Below are 18354 nucleotides of genomic sequence, written 5' to 3'. Positions count from 1 at the left end.
ATAATTGCTAAATACATTCAACCACCGTAAGCACTCTAATATTTAGAGCAAATTTGTTCAAAAGAAAGATAAAATATCCATAACTTGCATAAATAAATTATCTCCTTAAGTGTTAATGCTGTTAAGGAACTTAATATAGAAATTATAACCCAGTAACCTTTTTTTCAGAAAAAAAATAAAATCCAATGAACCGTGCTTCAACTTAGGAAAGGTCATTTAATGCTATTTTTGTTTATTCAAATACTTCATCAGAAGCAAAGTACACTTGAAGCAATCATGTAAGATAGTTCTAAGGTCCTCAAGTTAATAAAAATACTATTTCTGGAAAGAACATATACTTTAAATAACTAAAAGGTCTTTATTTACTCCTCAGCCTAACTTACCTTTGCTCTCTTCCGAAATACATCAGCAACTTCAGGATTGGAAATCATATCAATGTACCTTTAAAAGAAAAGTAAAGTTCAGTTATAACCAAGTATACCCCAAAAAATATATATTTTCTTTAAAATTCCATTTAGACAAATCTTTTGCAAGCCATTTAAGAGCACAACATTTTACTCTGTTTTTGTATAACAGTAACGAACATAAGGTGTTGGTTTCAGATTTCGATGTATGAACATAAAATTTTACTCTATTTAAGTAAAATAGATAACAAAGATAAAGATGATGTTAGTTTCAGAATTCGACATACGAACACAACATTTTCAGCAAAAATACCATCTTTTGTTGAGGATTCTTTTAGTGTGATAGTTTCTTAACAAAAGTAAGCATCTAATAATGATTTACAGGTGGTAATTTAGTAGTCTTTAGATATATCCATTTTCTTTTCTCTCTTTGGCTTCCTTCAAAGTTGATTCATCCAATTATTTGGAGATGACTCCAAGAATTCCAAATATTCTTAAATTATGTCAAATCAGGCACTAACAAGTTTTGACTAAGGACAGGACCACAGACTGAAGGTATAAAAGTAAAGCACATGCAGTTGAAACAAGCAACTTAAGGCTTATTAGAATTATATGAGCAATGAGATTATTACTCGCGGCCTAGAGTCTGTAGTATCCACATGGTAGTCCAAGTCATCTTGCACAACAACATAGTTGCATTATTACTCGTACAGAGTAAAGTGCATTTTAAAATATAAACAATCAAGGTGAAATATCATAGACAAAACCCATACAATAAGTTTGGTGTGCAGATCTAGTTCTTCATTAACTGCCAGTGCAATATGCTTTGTGCTTATTACAGTTTCCTCCAACTTCTCAAGGCCTTCATCTTCGCCATTTTAAATTTTTATAAGTCTTGCTCACCATTCATTTCTTCGCCATTTTCTAAATTTTTATAAGTCTCTTGCAGCTGATTAGCAAAGTGAGTCCTGTCCCACTTATATGCATACAGTTCCAGCCCTTTGCTTCTCAATTCTTCTATTTACACAAAACACATCCACACAGACCTATGTTTATTGAGCAGTATTGAAATAACAATGTCCCTCTAACACACATTTCAAAACCTAGAGTTGGGAGTTAATCATCTTCACAATTTTCTAAAACAAAAATACATATATATATGTATAATAATCAATTATCATAGAAATACCTCAATCAAAACTTTGGAGAAACCAATTCAAAGAAGAATGATAAAGAACAGACCTTCTGCAAGCGAATAGCTCGAATTGACTCTGGTGTTGTGTGAGGGCTTGGGTCCGTGTGGTTGAAGCTTCGACGGCCTCTGAAGATCCCTAGCCGGCACTTGTAGGGGAAGGTAGCGGTCGGTCTCCACAAAGACAAAGGTGAGAGAGAAAGAGTGAAGGAGAGAGGTGTGGTGGGAGAAAGAGATCCGAGAGAGAGGAGAGAGAATGATGAGGAAAAAGGAGAAGGAAATGAATTGGCCCCAAATGAAATGAAAAAAAATGAATAAAAAAACTAAGTGTAAGTGGCGGGATGGTTTTATTATTACTGCCCAATTTTCATAAAGTGGCACATACTCTAGCATAATACTTTTTTATTAGTATTATATTCATGTGTTATGGAAATGGGTATTTGGTGTAGTGTGAGCCTCGCCGAAACTCTAGTCACAATGCATTAAAAATATTCATCCATCAAGTTCTAATCGAATAATTAGTCTCAAACCATAATTATAATCTCCGGGGTTTTGAATTCTATCAATCCAGGTGATAAAATCCATCCCGAGCCTAAAACCCCTCTAGAACCCAAAAATACCTTAAGTGTCGCGGCCCTAGGGACCCATGCTGCGGCCCCCCAGCTTAACCCAAGGATTTGCCTCAAGATAGCCCACATGCGTCGCGGCCGTTGTTGAAGGGCGCCGCGGCGCGCCTCCAATTCCTGACGTCCCAAGATCAAGGGGGCTACGGCTCAGCAAGAACAGAGCCGCGACCTGTAACACCCCAAGTTGCTAATAAGGTTTTAGACCTTGTTTAGCATGCTTGGAGGGCAATAACTGAATTTACATGATAATATATGAATTTGAATGAATATGTGATTAGTAATGCATGTTTAGGTGGTATATAGATGCATGTGGGCCCCGTTTGTATGTTGGGGGTAAACTGGTAATTTTAGCCCGTTGAGGGCATAAATGTGATAATTGTATTATGTGATTTGTACCACGTGAGGGTGGAGTTTTTATTGTGATGCACGCGTCGAGACGGTCCTAGTGAGCTAGTTAGTCTAAAAGTCACAACGAGATTTTGTACCCGGCTCGGAAGGAGCCTAGGGGTACTTTAGGAATTTCGTAAGTTGAATTGAGAACTAATGGTTATAGTTATTGGCGATTGAGTAACCTGTGTAACTGCTTTGAGTAACAAGTTTTAGATGGAAAATGGTAGAATTGAATAGAAGTGAAAGGACTTGAGTGCCCTTGAAGGTTTAGTTAGGAAGGATTATTAGGAAGGGGTAAAGTGGTCATTTGGCAAGGGATTTAGACAATTTTCAGCTGGGATATTGGGGTACACGGTTTGGGCATTGGGTCATTTGATGGTTTTGATAAAAATTGAAGAGAAGAAAAACTAGAAGAAAGAAAAAGCTAGGGCAAGAAGAAGAAAAAGAAGAAGAAGAGTAGAAGGGGCTAAAGTGGGAGTTTAAGAGGAGATCAAGGAAGCTTTTGGGTGAATTCTCCACTTGAGGTAAGGATTTTATGCATATTTAAGATTTGTTTCTGTTTTGATTTGAGAAATCTAAAGCATGAGTTAAGTTTTTAAAGTTTTGGGTTGAGTTGCTGAAATTAGAAATCAAAGGGTGGATCTTTGGGTGGGATGGTGTTTTGATCTTGATACTAGTGTTTATGGGTTGTTAGATGGTTCATATGAAGTTTTAAATTGATCTTGGGGTTTAGGTATTTGTTTGGGAGGATTTGGGGAGGTTGTAGCTTGGGAAAAACGCAAGAGAAAACCCAGAAATCTGGGTTCGCGAAGGAGCGCCGCGGCCCTGTTCTTGGGCGCCGCGGCGCGAGGATGCTTTAGGAAATGGCCTAGTCGCTGGGCGCCGCGGCCCTTGAGGGGAGTGCCGCGGCCCTAGGCCATTTTGGCAGCCAAAAATTTGGGTTTTTAGGGCTTCTTCCCGGGGACGCGGGTGATGGTTCCAATGTATTGTTTTAAGGAATTAGAGGTCCCGAGGGTACGGGATTGGTCCCGGGAAGTTGTTTTGGGTTTGGTTAGTATTAAAAGTGTTTTATGTGTGTTGTGACTAGGATTTCGGAAAGGCTTGTGCTAGAGGACCGTGCTTGTGACCTTGGTGCATCGGAAAGCTCGGGATACAGGTAAGAAAACTGTAGCACCCGAGAACAGGGCATGGGCCCATAGTGTTATTGCAGGGCATGGCCCTAGATTGTATTACGTGCTAATGTATAACCTTAAATGAATTATTATATGATTGAATGATTATTTCGAGATGTACTATATGTGTGATTATAATGAAATGAACGGCTAAGGCCGAGAGCGACGAAGGCTGAGAACGGCCGTGGGGCCGGAAGTAACACCTAGCACATGGGGTGCTTATAGTCAGGGTGGGACCCAATGGATACATGAGTTATCCTTACGGTAAGGACCGAGACACCAGGCTTTGGTAAGGCCTTTGGGGCGGCATGGCCGTGTTTGTTCAGTCTGATGGTTTTCCTGTTTATCAGTGGATTATATGTTAACTTTATTATATGCATATGTTATTTACTGTATGAGTTTTCTTGCTGGGCTTCGGCTCACGGGTGCTCTGTGCGGCAGGTAAAAGCAAAGGGTCAGTCAACCAGCCATGAGTATGGAGAGCGTGGGAGCGGCACGTACATGTTCGGCCTGCCCGACTTCTTTGGTTGGGGGCATTTTGAATATGGCTGTATTAACTTATTCTTTTGATAGTCAATCAAGTGTAAATCTATTTTTGAGTTGTAAGTATTTTGTAAACCTTATTTTTGGGATCCCAGATGTTGATACTTAAAGTTTTTAATGAAACTAAGTATTTTCAAAGATTACAGCCTTAACTTCCGGTTAGTCACACTTTGGTCTTTGAAAACCTCGTAGAGTCAGTTAGTTGCACAATTGTGTTTTAAACTCACTTAGTAACGGCTCTAAGGTAGTAGGGCGTTACATGACCCTACCCTTCAAACCCAGAAAATCACCTTGTTTTTACCTCAAAAATCAATCCAATTATACCCAAAATCAAGCTAGCGATTCCAGATAATCATCACAAAGATTCTAGCCCAGTCTCAACATCAAAACCTATCAAAAACCTGCTTCAAAAACTCAACTAAACACCCATGAACAGATCAAATTCTACTCACATGCATTTCCTAAGAAAACAGTAGAAATCAACCATAATTCTCAAAGTTAGAGCTTACCCTTGCCGAGTTATGATTCAGAGTTGATCCCCTAAATTCCCAACTTTAATTCCTCAAGCTCCAAACTCTGGTTTTCTGGTTAGAGACTCCCAAGCTCTGCTCCAATTCTTAGTTCTTGACTGCTTTCTTTTCCTAGCTTGTTTCCTTGAGTTGTCTTAGAGATTAAAGGTGAGAGAGAATAGAATCTATCTTCAGCTGAGAAGGAAAAGTGAATGTCGGTTTCTAAGTCTCTAACAACTTCATAGGCTTTGTTTTATTTAACTTAAGCTTTAAGGTTACCTCATGGCTCAGGGTGCCAAAAATGTCCCCGAGGGCAAAATGGTAAATTTCCCCAATATTCCCTCCTAGACATTCTAACCTCAAATATATCTCCAAATATTTATTTCCATAACCCGATAACCCCATAATACATCTAATACCCAAAATACCCCTCGACTCGCCCTGAGTCGGATTCTCAACCCCGTTGTGACTTTCTAGCTAACTGCTCTGTAGAACTGTCTCGGATCGTGCTACACAGATATATATCACATACATATCATATTTATCACATTTATGCCCTCAACGGGCGAAAATCACAAATGTAACGCCCTACTACCTTAGAGCCGTTACTAAGTGAGTTTAAAACAGGAATTTTGCATTTAATTGACTCTAAGTGGTTTCTAAAACCAAAAGTGTGAATAAATCAGAGTTTAAGGCTGTACTCTTCGAAAATGGTTAGTTTCATTGAAAATGTTAAATGTAAAACATCTGGGATCCCAAAATAAGGTTTACAAAATATTTACAACTCAAAAATAGATTTACACTTGATCAGTTATCAAAAGAATGATTTAATACAGCCATATACAAAATGCCCCCAACCAAAGCAGTCGGGCAGGCCGAACATGTACGCGCCGCCCCCACGCTCTCCATACTCATGGCCGGTTGACTGACTCCTTGCTTTTACCTGCCACACGGAGCACCCGTGAGCCGAAGCCCAGCAAGAAAACCCAAATAGTACATAACATATGCAAATCATATAGCTGGCATAATTCACTGATAAACAGGAAAACCATCATAATAAACAAGTACGGCCATGCCGCCCCTAAGGCCTTACCAAAGCCTGGGGTTTCGGTTCTCACCGCGAGGATAACTCATGTATCCCTTGGGTCCCACCCTGAATATAAGCATCCCATGTGCTGTGTGTTACTTTCGGCCCCACGGCCGTACCCGGCCTACGCCGCACTCGGCCCTTACCGTTCATTTCATCATAATCACACATATAGTACATTCGAAATAATCATTCACACACATCATGATTCATTTAAGGTTAAACATTTGCACATAATACAATCTGGGCCATGTCCTACAATCACACAGTGGGGCCATGCCCTATTCTCGGGTGTTACGGTTTTCTTACCTTTAGATTCAGTAGCCTTGATCAACCTGACTCCTTGAGCACGATCTTACCCGAGCCCTAGCGCTTACCTAAGCAAAATCCACAAGTCAAAGTCATCACCAAACCTCAAGTCCGAAACCTATCCTCGGGACTAATCCCGAGCCCCCGGGAAGTCCTAGATCCCCAAAACAACGTGGCGGAATCGAGCCCCGAACCCTAGGTCAAAATCCCTTCACAAAATCCCAAAAATCCCCTCTGTGAACAGTGCAGCGCTACAGCCCTCAAAAGAGGGCGCTGTAGCGATACAAGCAGAACCACCCTCACCAGACAGGGGCTAGCGCTACAGCGCCCCCTGCCTAGCGCTGTAGCGCTAGTTGCAGAAGGCCAAAACCAAAAATCGCATCTTGCGATTTTCTTCCCCCATTTCGACCCAAACTTGCCCAACTCTTTCTCAAGCCCAAAAACAAACTTATACACACCACACACTCATCCCAAGCACCCCATGAACTCAATCCCAAGCTCAAGCAACCCAAAATTCAAAATCTAACCCAATGAACCCAAAAACTAGAAAATCACTCAAACAACAAGGATAGGGTCTTAGAAATCATACCGTGGGTGGAATTTTGACCTTGAACTGAACCCTAGACCTCCTTGGCTTGCACCTTCATAACCTTGACCTGTTTTCCCCAAAAACCCCATCCATTTAGCTCAAAAACACAGCTCAAAACCAGCAAAACCCTAAAACCGAAAACCTCAAGAACTTACCTCAAATCTCTGATGTGATCTTGCTAATCCCTTGCCAATCCTCAAGCCTAGCTTAGGATCCTTGATGCTCAGCTAACCCTAGCTTCCCACTGAGCTTAACCTCAAGAAAAATCAAGGGAAATAGTTGGGGGAGCCACAAACCGAATCTTCAAAGCCAAACCCTTCAGCTTTCCCTCTCTTTTCCTTTCTCTTCTTTCTTTCTTTCTTTTCAGCCTATAACTTTTCTCTACAAAATCCACTAAGTATAAAGAGCTTCCTTATTTTATCTCTTACAAGCCTAATGACCAAAATGACCTCCTTTACTAATTCTAAACCTTTATGTCCATAAAAGGGCATTTTAGTCATATTACCCAAAATCCCACTAATTCCTCAAGTGTTCCTAATAATTCCCGCTCGCTACCCAATACCGGATTAATCATCAAATATATTCCCAGATTCTCAATTAAACTCCCCAGGCTTAACCCAAGCCTGGCACAGGTTCCCGCTTTGACTTTCCGCTAACCGGCTCATTCTAAGATCGTCTCGAGTCATAGATCACAGGTATCAACATAGTCATGCCCAACATGGCCAAATTACAATTATGCTCAATCAGGTCTACATGCATACTAATTCACGTAGTCATGCATCACAATTAATCACATAATCATATAACGTGCATTAAATCATAATCATGCATAAAACTCATTAAAGACACACACAGAATTCCTTTATGCCCTCCAGGCACACTATCCCAGGCCCTAAGCCTTAATACCGAATTTGGGGTCGTTACAACAAACATACCCCTAATATTCAAACGGGGCCCATATGCATAATCAATTCAACTAAACTTGCGTCTCTATCACACAATCACATAAATTCACATATTAACATATTAAATCATTTATTGCCCTCCAGGCACGCTAATCAAGGCCTTAAGCCCTATTAGCAAATTTGGGTCGTTACAAAATCCATGTCTTTACCTACACCACGAAGCACCCATGACCCGAGGCCCAGCAAGAAAACATAATATCATAGCATGATCAATATCAATAACTAAATATTCCACAAAGCATAACCAAGTATTTAGCAATTCATAACATTCACCTATCTAGAGATAACAATCAACAAGTTAACAGCTTGTCATCCAGATAATCAACATATCATATTCATCAGATTAACAACGATAATCACATTAATAACCAACAGTTATTGCAACCATTACACAAAGTTCAGGGTTGGCACCCTTTGTTTAACCCATTGTCTTCGGCTCACTTTGGTCGCCCCCAGTGTTATACCCACACACTCCAGCAAGCTTAACCGAGCTTAGTGATAAATAAGCTGTCCTCAGGCCGTTTATCACATGTCCCCATGGCATAATACCATCTCATGACATTATACAAATATAGGGAGCTCTTAGTCCCAACATATTCACATGGTTCATCACAATCACATAACAATGCATATAAATACAGGGTACACTTAGTCCTAACCAAACCAAATAATCAGGTGCAGTTTTCTTAACTTTGATTCCTATAGCTTTGACTAGTGAAATCAACCTTCAAGCACGATCCTATCTGAGCCCTAGCGTACACCTAGTCACAGCCATAAATTAGAACCAACATTAACCTGAAATTCCAAAATCTAACCTCGGGACCAATCCCGAGCCCTCGGAAAGCCCTAATTCCACCTAACAGGGTGTTGGAATCAAACCCCGAGCCCCTGGGAAAAAACCCTAAGAAATAACTCAAAAACCCACTTCTGGAAACAGGGTAGCGCTACAACGCCACAAAGGGAGTGCTATAGTGCTACAAATAGAGCTAAAAAGCTCCCAGACATTCAAGCCTAGCGCTGTAGAGCCCCAAGGCTAGCGCTACAGCGCTAGTCACAGCACACCAAAACTCTGGTTATCTTCCTTTGATTTTTCCCGAGCCAAACCTCTCCAAAACTCTTCCAAACCTCAACCATACCCCACATTGAGCCTACCATCATCTACATCTCACCCCATATGACCCAACCATGTAAAGCTTAGACACATGCATCCCAAAATAATGAAAAAGCCATGATTGAGCTTGAAGCTCAAAAACTCAACGGAACACCAGAAACTTAGAACTTTAAAACCAGAATTTGTTAACTTGTATGGAGAATTTCGGCCATAGGTTATCTTCTAAACCTTCCCAGCTTCCAACTCGTCTGTTCTTCAAGCTTAGATCCCTCAATTTCCACCAAAAACCAGGTTTCAGTAAACCAGTCCAACCTTAAAACCTTACCTCAATTGGGTGAGAACTCCTGCTAAATCCTCAAGATTTATCAAGTATCCAAATGTTAAGCCTTACTCTAAACCTCCTATAAATTTTAGCTTCAAATTCCAGAAAAAATGGTGAAGAAAATGGTAAACCGAGAGAGAGAAAGGGTAAGCTTAAGATTTATGTTTTTCTTTCTTTCTTTCCTCCTTCTTTTCTTTTCTTTCAGTTTCCCTTAGTTTCTAAACATTCCACTATATCTGATAAGGCTGAAAATGACATATTTTTTTTTTAGACAAAATGACCCTATTGCCCTCCCATTAAAATCTAAACCTTAAAACATTCTAAGGACATTTTGGTCACTGCTCCCAATTCCCGCTAATTCCTCGAGTGTCTCTAATAATTATCGCTTAAACCCCGACACCTAAATAATCACCAATTATTTTCCTCAATATCAAATAATCTCCAATATATATCCTAAATTGCCAGAAATACCCCCAGGCTTACCTCGAACAGGGTATAAATCCCCACTGTGACTTTTTCGCTAAACCGCTCACTAGGATCGCCTCGAGCCACAATTTGGAAATATATCCACATAATAATGTGGTCTCACAATTTATTGCAATTATTTACATTTATGTCCTCAACGGGCCAAAATTACAATCATGCCCTTAAGAACAAAACAGGGCCCACATGCATATTCAATACTCATAAACATGCATCTAATTATATCCATATACTCATTCGATCATGCATGCCATACAATCATGCATTTAATCATTCAATCACATAAATACCAATTATGCCCTCCTGACACACTAATCAAGGCCCTTAAGCCTTATTAGCAAATTTTTGGGTTCTCACAACTATCCCCTCCTTATAACAATTTCATCCTTGAAATTTATTCAAACACCCATCAGGTAGTAAATCCCACATCTCTGACCATAACTCCAGAGTCCATTTCTTTATCTTTAACTCTGCAATAACCCTCTTACTAGTGTGACAATCTTGTTCCATAAGATCTTATCTTATAACTATAATTTCATTAACCTTTTCTTGCTTCAAAAACTCTGTTGAACCCCAGAGTCTATTCCTCTCATCAGCGATCATTTTTCTGTCTTGTTATTGACACTAATTAAACCCATAAGCCATTACCCATACTAGGGTAAGACAAACTGGTAGGCCCCTAGCCTAATTCTTGGTACGATCTCATAATTCTTGTTAAACCGGGAACCGAACTCCCCCTTATTTTTTTCTTCCTCCTACTAACATATTCTTTCTTGTCTGCACTGCTTGGAGACTTACAAGTCTCCCATTATGGAATTTTGCATTCCGACACTTGATTCTTACAAACCCTTATGTCCTTTCAGATAGGCAGATTCTTCTGCCCTAATGATTTTCACAATTTTGTTGGTTTTCCCCCAACCCATACTGAATCATAATACTCGTTGTCTTTCGTTTGCTTACTTAGAATCAGCATCACATGCCTCCTATTTTACCATAACTTATTTTGTGTCACCTCAGCCACAAGCAAGCATTCAACACTGTGGCTGCTCACCATCGGACTATACTTTTCTTAATATACCAAATACTACACATCATAAAATAGCCATCAATCCTTTAGATTGCCATTTTATCTGTAGACAGTCACCAATTCTAAGATCCAATCCTATCCCCTTCGTTCTCTAATTTCTTTCCAAAACCTGGAGAATTAAAGAGTCTCAGTCTGTTATCATCAATTATCACATATGCCACTCATTCACATGAATCCAAAATGTGCTAACTCAATCTGTCGAGTTAAAACCTTTCATGTCCAATTGTTCTACTTGTAGTCCAACATGGTCCACACCAATGTTTTTGTAACGCCCTACTTCCTTAGAGCCATTACCAAGTGAGTTTAAAAACGTGATTTCAACTTGCTAATCGAGGTTTTAGGTCAAACAGTGTAATTAAGCCATAAACAGAGGAAAAAATTTAGAAATAATAATTTCCATAGAGAATCTTAAAAGTTTTACACTTGGGATCCCAAAATACAGTTTGGAAATATTTACAACATAAAAATAGAACCAAGTTGGCTAAACGACAAAATCTAAGTTCATTTACAAGAATCTACCAAAAATCCCTCTGGCTGTGGTAGCCAGGCTGGCCAAACATGTACACGCCGCCTCACACCTGCTACACTATTGGTTGGTTGACCTTCTCTTTACCCTTACCTGCACCACAGAGCCTCTGTGAGCCGAAGCCCAGCAAGAAAACCCAAAAATAGATAACATATGCAACACATATATCAAGCATATAAACAGGCCACCAATGGGCTAAACACATACGGCCTAGCCGTCCTAGGCGTTTACCAAGCCCTGGGTTCGCGAACCACGCCGTGAGGATATCCTAGGTATCCTTTTAGGGACTCGCCCTGGAAACTCGCACTCCACGTGCTCAACGCTGCTCCCGGCCCCTTGCCATTCTCGGCCTTGCACTCAACGTGCCCAACATCGTTCTCAGCCTACACCGTTCCTGGCTCTTGCTGATCATTCACATGGTAACATACATAGCATAACAAGCAAGTACATAATTCTAGCATAATCAGTTAAAGGGCTACACCCCGCAGTTCAAACATATTGGGCTCAACCCTGCATACCAATTCTATTCAAACACATTGGGCTCAGCCCTACACACAAGCTCTATGGCAACAAGGGTTTTCTTACCTGAGTCTCGAGCTTTCCGAGCACCGATGCCCTGAGCACAGTCCTCTAACTTGAGCCTCGCCGAAACCCTAGTCACAACACATTAACAATATCCATCCATCATGTTCTAATCCAATAAATAACTTCGAGCCATAACCCTAACCTCTGGGACCTTGAATTCTATCAATCCGGGTGATAAAATCCATCCCGAGCCTTAGCCATTGAGTTCCCAAGCTTAAACACCCTTAAAAATGCAGACTAGAACTAAGAGCCGCGACCCCACCCTCAAGAGTCGCGGCTAGCTTCAAAACAGAGGCTAGCACACCCCTGCAACACACACGGGCTGCGGCGCGCACACTAAGCACCGCGGTGCGAATGAACTCCTCGGCCACACACGGCCGCGCGCGCACATGGGCCGCGGCGCGCCCATCCTAGGGCCGCGGCCCTCACCTCCGAACCTAGATTTTCTCACCATCTTTCTACTCGTTTCCTCAAGAAAACTCACCCAAAATTAGCTAACAATCCTAGATAACCAACACAATCATTTCAGGTCAATAACAGCACCAAAACCCCATTGAATCCTACTCCAAAGCTCAACTAAAACACTTCAGATAGATCAAACTTAACCAACATGCAAACTCTTACAAACCAGCAGCAAATCTAAGCATAATCTTATAATTAAAGCTTACCCCTTGCTGAATTCAATCCCTGAAGTTGATCCTTAATCCTCAAGCTCCAATCTCCCAAGATTTCTCAGCTGAAATCCTTCTAGTTTCTAGCCAATTCCTCCAAGTTCTCCTTAAGCCTCCAAATAGAAGATATCCACTTGCTTAGAGAGAAAGAATGAGTCGGTTCCTTAAGTGTTCTGTATAGTTCTAAAGTTTGTCTTATTCAACTTATGTTCATGTGGTTACCTCAAGGCTCGGGGTACCAAAACGTCCCTGAGGGCAAAATGGTAAATTTCCCCAGTATTCCCTCCTAGACATTCTATCCTCAAATATATCTCCAAACATTTATTTTCATATCCTGATAATCCCATAACACACCTAGTACCCAAATTACCCCTCGACTCGCTCCGAGTCCGAATCTCAATCCCGTTGCGACTTTCCGACTAACCGCTCCCCAGGACTGTTATGGGATTATCACATATATATCGCGTTTATCACATTTATGCCCCCAATATCCAGACGGGGCCCACATGCACATTTAACTCAACTAAACATGCATCATTATCATATATTCGCATAAATCCACATATAAGCATATTAAATCATTTATTGCCCTCTAGGCACACTAATCTAGGCCCTAAGCCCGATTAGCAAATTCGGGTCGTTACAGTTTCCCTACTATACAATGTTACGTTTAGGATCTTCACCTCAACATCAGGTTCCATCGAATCACTCACTCTATCTTCATTTCTTAACTTATATCACAATGGTAGGTTTCTTAATCATTCTCATAAAATCTTCTTCCTGAATTTCATTGCCCATTGAGACATATACCTATCCACAACCAACACAAACCATTCCTAGTAAGAGATCGGCCTCCAAATTAATTTCCCTCTTGTACAGCCGAGGATTCTTAACGTAACTTACCCAGTAAGTCTCAATGGATCCTGGTCTCAGGATTATTCCTTTACAAACAACCAAGCGTTCAACTCTCTTACACTTTACCCTTATTGTCAACTGGGTATTCTCTATACACCCTCCATATTCCCATTCCTTCACCTACCGTGAGGCTCAAACCATCCTCTCTGCAGTCTATATCTAGGCGCCTCTTAAACTTGATGTGCTGTTTACAGCTTCATTCATTTTTTTAAAAAACAACATCAACGTCCCTCATACTACCCTTCTGTAACCATTTACTACGCACTAACTTTTATATTATGAGGTGTTAACCAATCCTTATTCCGTCTTCTGAAAATCTGATATAAAGTTGTCCATTCAGTCTACCTTTAGGTTCTTTTGTCATTCTAATTTCTGATACGACCATCTTCCAAAGATTTTTGTGTGGTAGAAGACATGTTCACCGGTCTCGTTGTGCTTCTTATCCTTCAGACATTTTTTTTAATAATCTCTGTGTGGCTTCTGACTGAACCTCTTCATACTTGATCCCTTCTCTTCTTGTAGCATGACCATGAATACCCTTGGCAAGATTGAAACCAACACCTTTTGGAGGCTTACCTATTACCCTACTTCTTCAGTCTTAGTATCGTCAGTGCAGTAGTCGTTCACATTCTAATTCTAGCTAGAAAGTAGTTCAACGCATCCTTGATGAACCTAGACGTGACTTATTCATATCCTTCTTGTACTCTCTACTTGTTAAACTTACTTGTGTTGTTGAAGCTTACGTCAGTTAAGAATCTTTACCGGTAATCCATCACACCCCACTGGGTACAAGCGATAATTCCTGAAATGTCTCTTTCCTTGATCCTCAGCTGGTAATAACCAGATCGAAGATCAATTCCTAAAGACATTGTCCTGTCTTGTAACCGAGCATTTAATCTCTTCATCCTTAACAGCTGATAACAACAAATTCCACAGTACGACGCTCTGTCCAATCTCTCCCTAAACCAGATACTCCCTCTGTTGTACTAGTAATTCTTTCTGCCAACTTAATACCATTCTCCACACTGTCCCTGATACTGAATCTGCCCATAGCCGACTCCTGAAGCGTACTCAACAACTCCTTACATACCCATCTAAATCCCTACTGATCACTTCAGTTTCTATTCAATCCAACTTATATACTTCAACTAATGTCCCTCACAATCCATGGTTGTCTCTTAACAAATTAGCTCTCACTCAAGCTCACAACAAGGCTCTCATATGACGAGCTCAATTACTTTCACCACGAACCTCTTTATCAGTTACATTCTAACTCCTCTCTTAGAAGTTTCTAATTCATCCCCAATAAACACTAGTATTTCCAGCCACTTGTATAACAACCTTGAGGCATATACTTCATATCGGAATCTTTTCTGGAAGATACGCAGCACCGAACCCTGTCAGCCAATATATAACCAAGAACGAGGATTATCAAGTCAACCTGTCACCTTCGAGGAATTATCCTCGAGCTTCAAATGTAACAAGACATTCCAGTCTTCCATTCTCTAGTCCTAGGCAATCCCTAATCAACCCTAACGTACTGAACCATTTCATATAGATAATGTGCCCTTATCTGGCATCTTTCCAATTGGCATCTCCTGCATCAGGTGCATACTGATTAATCCTCACTAAACCTTATCACTGTCCTGATGGCTATCCTATAAACTATACCCCTTCCTGTCAAAACCAAAAGACAAAGAACTATCAGAGGCTCTTTTGTTCCAATTACTGAGTATTTGCCCTGACCAAGTTCCACCATTAGGAACACCTCCATTCACATTTCTTGCCCTTTGACACTCACGCTCCATACTTAATTCCTTATATCTCAGATACCAAGGCCATCCCTGCTGCTAAGTACCAAGGAAAAATTCATGCACCGGAGCGGCCCTGATGCTCTGGGTCATCCCAGAGTTTAATCCTTAAACGAGTCACCATTTTTGGTTACATCCATTTGTGTCAACTTCCAAAGCGGATTGACTAACTCACCAAACTTATTGGCATACTTTGTTGTTGTCTTACCATTCCAAATCATATTCATAAACTTATTAGTCCCTATAGCCCCAACCACTTCATAGTAACCTCTTCATCACATCTCTGTCCGAGTTTCTCCCCCACCCATCATGCTAACACTTCGGGTCTGGGGTACCATTTCTTTGCATCCTTTTGCCACAACTACTTGACATAACCACTCTGCCATGGCCTATCACCTTCATATAATCAAGGATGGGGTTAGTTGCGCTCATCCTCTAATCAATTTCAGAATACATCCAAAACTTCCTCAAAACTATGGAATTATGCCTCTAAAGCCTTCCATATAGTACTCTTGTCTGTCTGTTACACTATACAAAATAGCTCTTTTCCCAGAAAAACCCGCTGTTTCATCCATCCAATCTCCTCTATCAGACCTCACAGCTTACCCACTTACCAGTGAACGTTCGCTGCAACCTTCAGGGGCAGACGGAGGGTTCAAATCCCTATCTATCATCTGTAACTCCTACCATATCATTACCAAGAATATTTAACCATTCCGAGCACAAACAATCTGAATTCACCCGCCTTTACTGACTAAACCCCTCAGCCCTGATGTTCATATCCAGAACCATTCCACGGGCAGGTCCAAACAATCACAATAGCCATACACACATAAAGCATAACAAGCACCAATCCACATTACTTTGCATTAATTAACAACTTCTCTACTATTAAATATAATCATGTTCATCATGCTTTCCATATACCAATAAACAGATAAGACAAGTAAATTCAATTTTACCAATTAACCACATGTAATCAATACACAAACAGTTACTCAAATATCCATCTACATGCAATAGCAATGCTAATCAGCACACCTCGACATCATCACATAGCAGTCAAGGGCCAGGCCTCATCAGAATCTCATGCTTCTTATTGTACACACAAATTAATGCATTCAAATTCCATTCAAGCACTTAAGCATATAATCTCATGTATTCACTTATGGGACCCTGAGTCGAGCTTGTCTTTTGCAGCGAATGTACATGTCCAGCCAGTCTTCAGGAACCCTTAAACCTAGGACACTCTGATACCAAGTTGTAACGCCCTGGATAACCAAAGTCGTTACACTGTGTATTTTTCATAGTGCAGGACTTGCTAACCAAGTCATATAGTTGAAAACATGATCCTATAATCATAAACAGGTTTGGTTTAAAAGGATTTTGGTCAAAACAGATAATCTTCATTAAAATAATTATTTAGTACATGGGATTCCAAAACAGGGTTTAAAAGTCATTTTTACAAAAATTCCAATGGTTATAAAAAACCACGACCACTCAAATGGAAAAATATACAATTTTAGGTTTTCCGCCCCTGAAAAACCCTCGACCGTGGTAGCCGAGCAGCTGAAAATGTACACCTCACCCCCAAAGCTCTCCAACTCATGGCCGAACCACCAAATCCATGTCTTTACCTGCACCACGAAGCACCCGTGACTCGAGGCCCAGCAAGAAAACATAATATCATAGCATGATCAATATCAATAACAAAATATTCCACAAAGCATAACAAGGTATTTAGCAATTCATAACATTCACCTATCCAGTGATAATAGTCAATAAGTTAACAACTTGTTGTAACGCCCCAAACTCTAGGGACCGTTACAGTGTGCCTTGTAAATAGTGCTAAACTCACTAATCGAGTCATTTGGCCAAAATCGTGTAACTAAGTATGATTAGCGGTTTAGGGATTAAAAATTTTGGTTAAGATATAATGTTTCATTAGAACGTTTACTGTATACATTGGGATCCCAAAAATATAATTTCAGAGTCTACTACAAGAAAATATTTACAACAGGCCGATCTAAGTGGCAAAACAGGGTTTAACCCTAATTCCTCTTTCAATCCTCGGCAGTGGCGGTCGAGCAGCCGCATATGTACACATCGTCACCTAAGTTCTCCAGCTCAAGGATGGTCTAGCTTTCTTTTGCCTTTACCTGCACCACATAGCACCCGTGAGCCGAAGCCCAGCAAGAAAACTTAATATGCTCATGAACAGTAATAACATGTCATCAAATTATAAGGCACACGCCTAGCAGATATAGCCCTATTCCAGCAGGCAAACAAATCCATGTAATGTTGAGTATAACACATCAACCAATGACCATAATAGAAAAGTGACAGTTGTACTAGTCATTGAGGTGGGTTCCGTTCCCAAAAGCCATGTGATGATAGGGTCACCAAGGCTTATAGATAAGTGATCCTTTCACTAGCTTATACAAGATAGGTATCTAGTGAAATAGTCACCAGCATAAACCTGTCGAGTAAATAAGTGATCCTTTCACTAGCTTATACAAGATAGGTATCTGGTAAAATAGTCACCAGCATAAACCTGTCGAGTAGATAAGTGATCCTTTCACTAGCTTAGATAGGATAGGTTCATGATGACTAGTCACCAACACAACCTTTCTCATGACCATGGAGTCATAACCCTGGAACATCGTTCCCTAGCCATGTGACAAACAGTCACCTAGGCCGTAGGCCCTGGCTCTGAGTAACTAGTCCTAGACTAGCCAAGCGCTTATAAATTTCATCAACCTTAGGGTCGGTCCAGCATTAATACCCCATATGAGTCATTCAATGCTGATATCGATTAGATCTAATCTTCATTCGACCCCGCATTCAGGACGCTTATGCCATTTCTGACTCTTAGGTCAATGTCCCTGACTAGTCAGTGCCATATACAAGTAAGCAATGCCGCCAAACATATATCACATATCCAATATCTGAATACAGGGCATTCAACATGCTTACTTAACAAATACTAGCACAATTAGGATCATGCATAAACACAGAGGCTCAAGCTCTAAATAATATCATACTCAGTATACAAAG

The sequence above is a fragment of the Humulus lupulus genome, chromosome 3, assembly GCF_963169125.1.
Source record: "Humulus lupulus chromosome 3, drHumLupu1.1, whole genome shotgun sequence".
In the NCBI taxonomy this organism is placed as follows: Eukaryota; Viridiplantae; Streptophyta; class Magnoliopsida; order Rosales; family Cannabaceae; genus Humulus; species Humulus lupulus.
The sequence above is the reverse complement of the archived record's forward strand: the minus strand, read 5'-3'. Positions refer to the sequence as shown.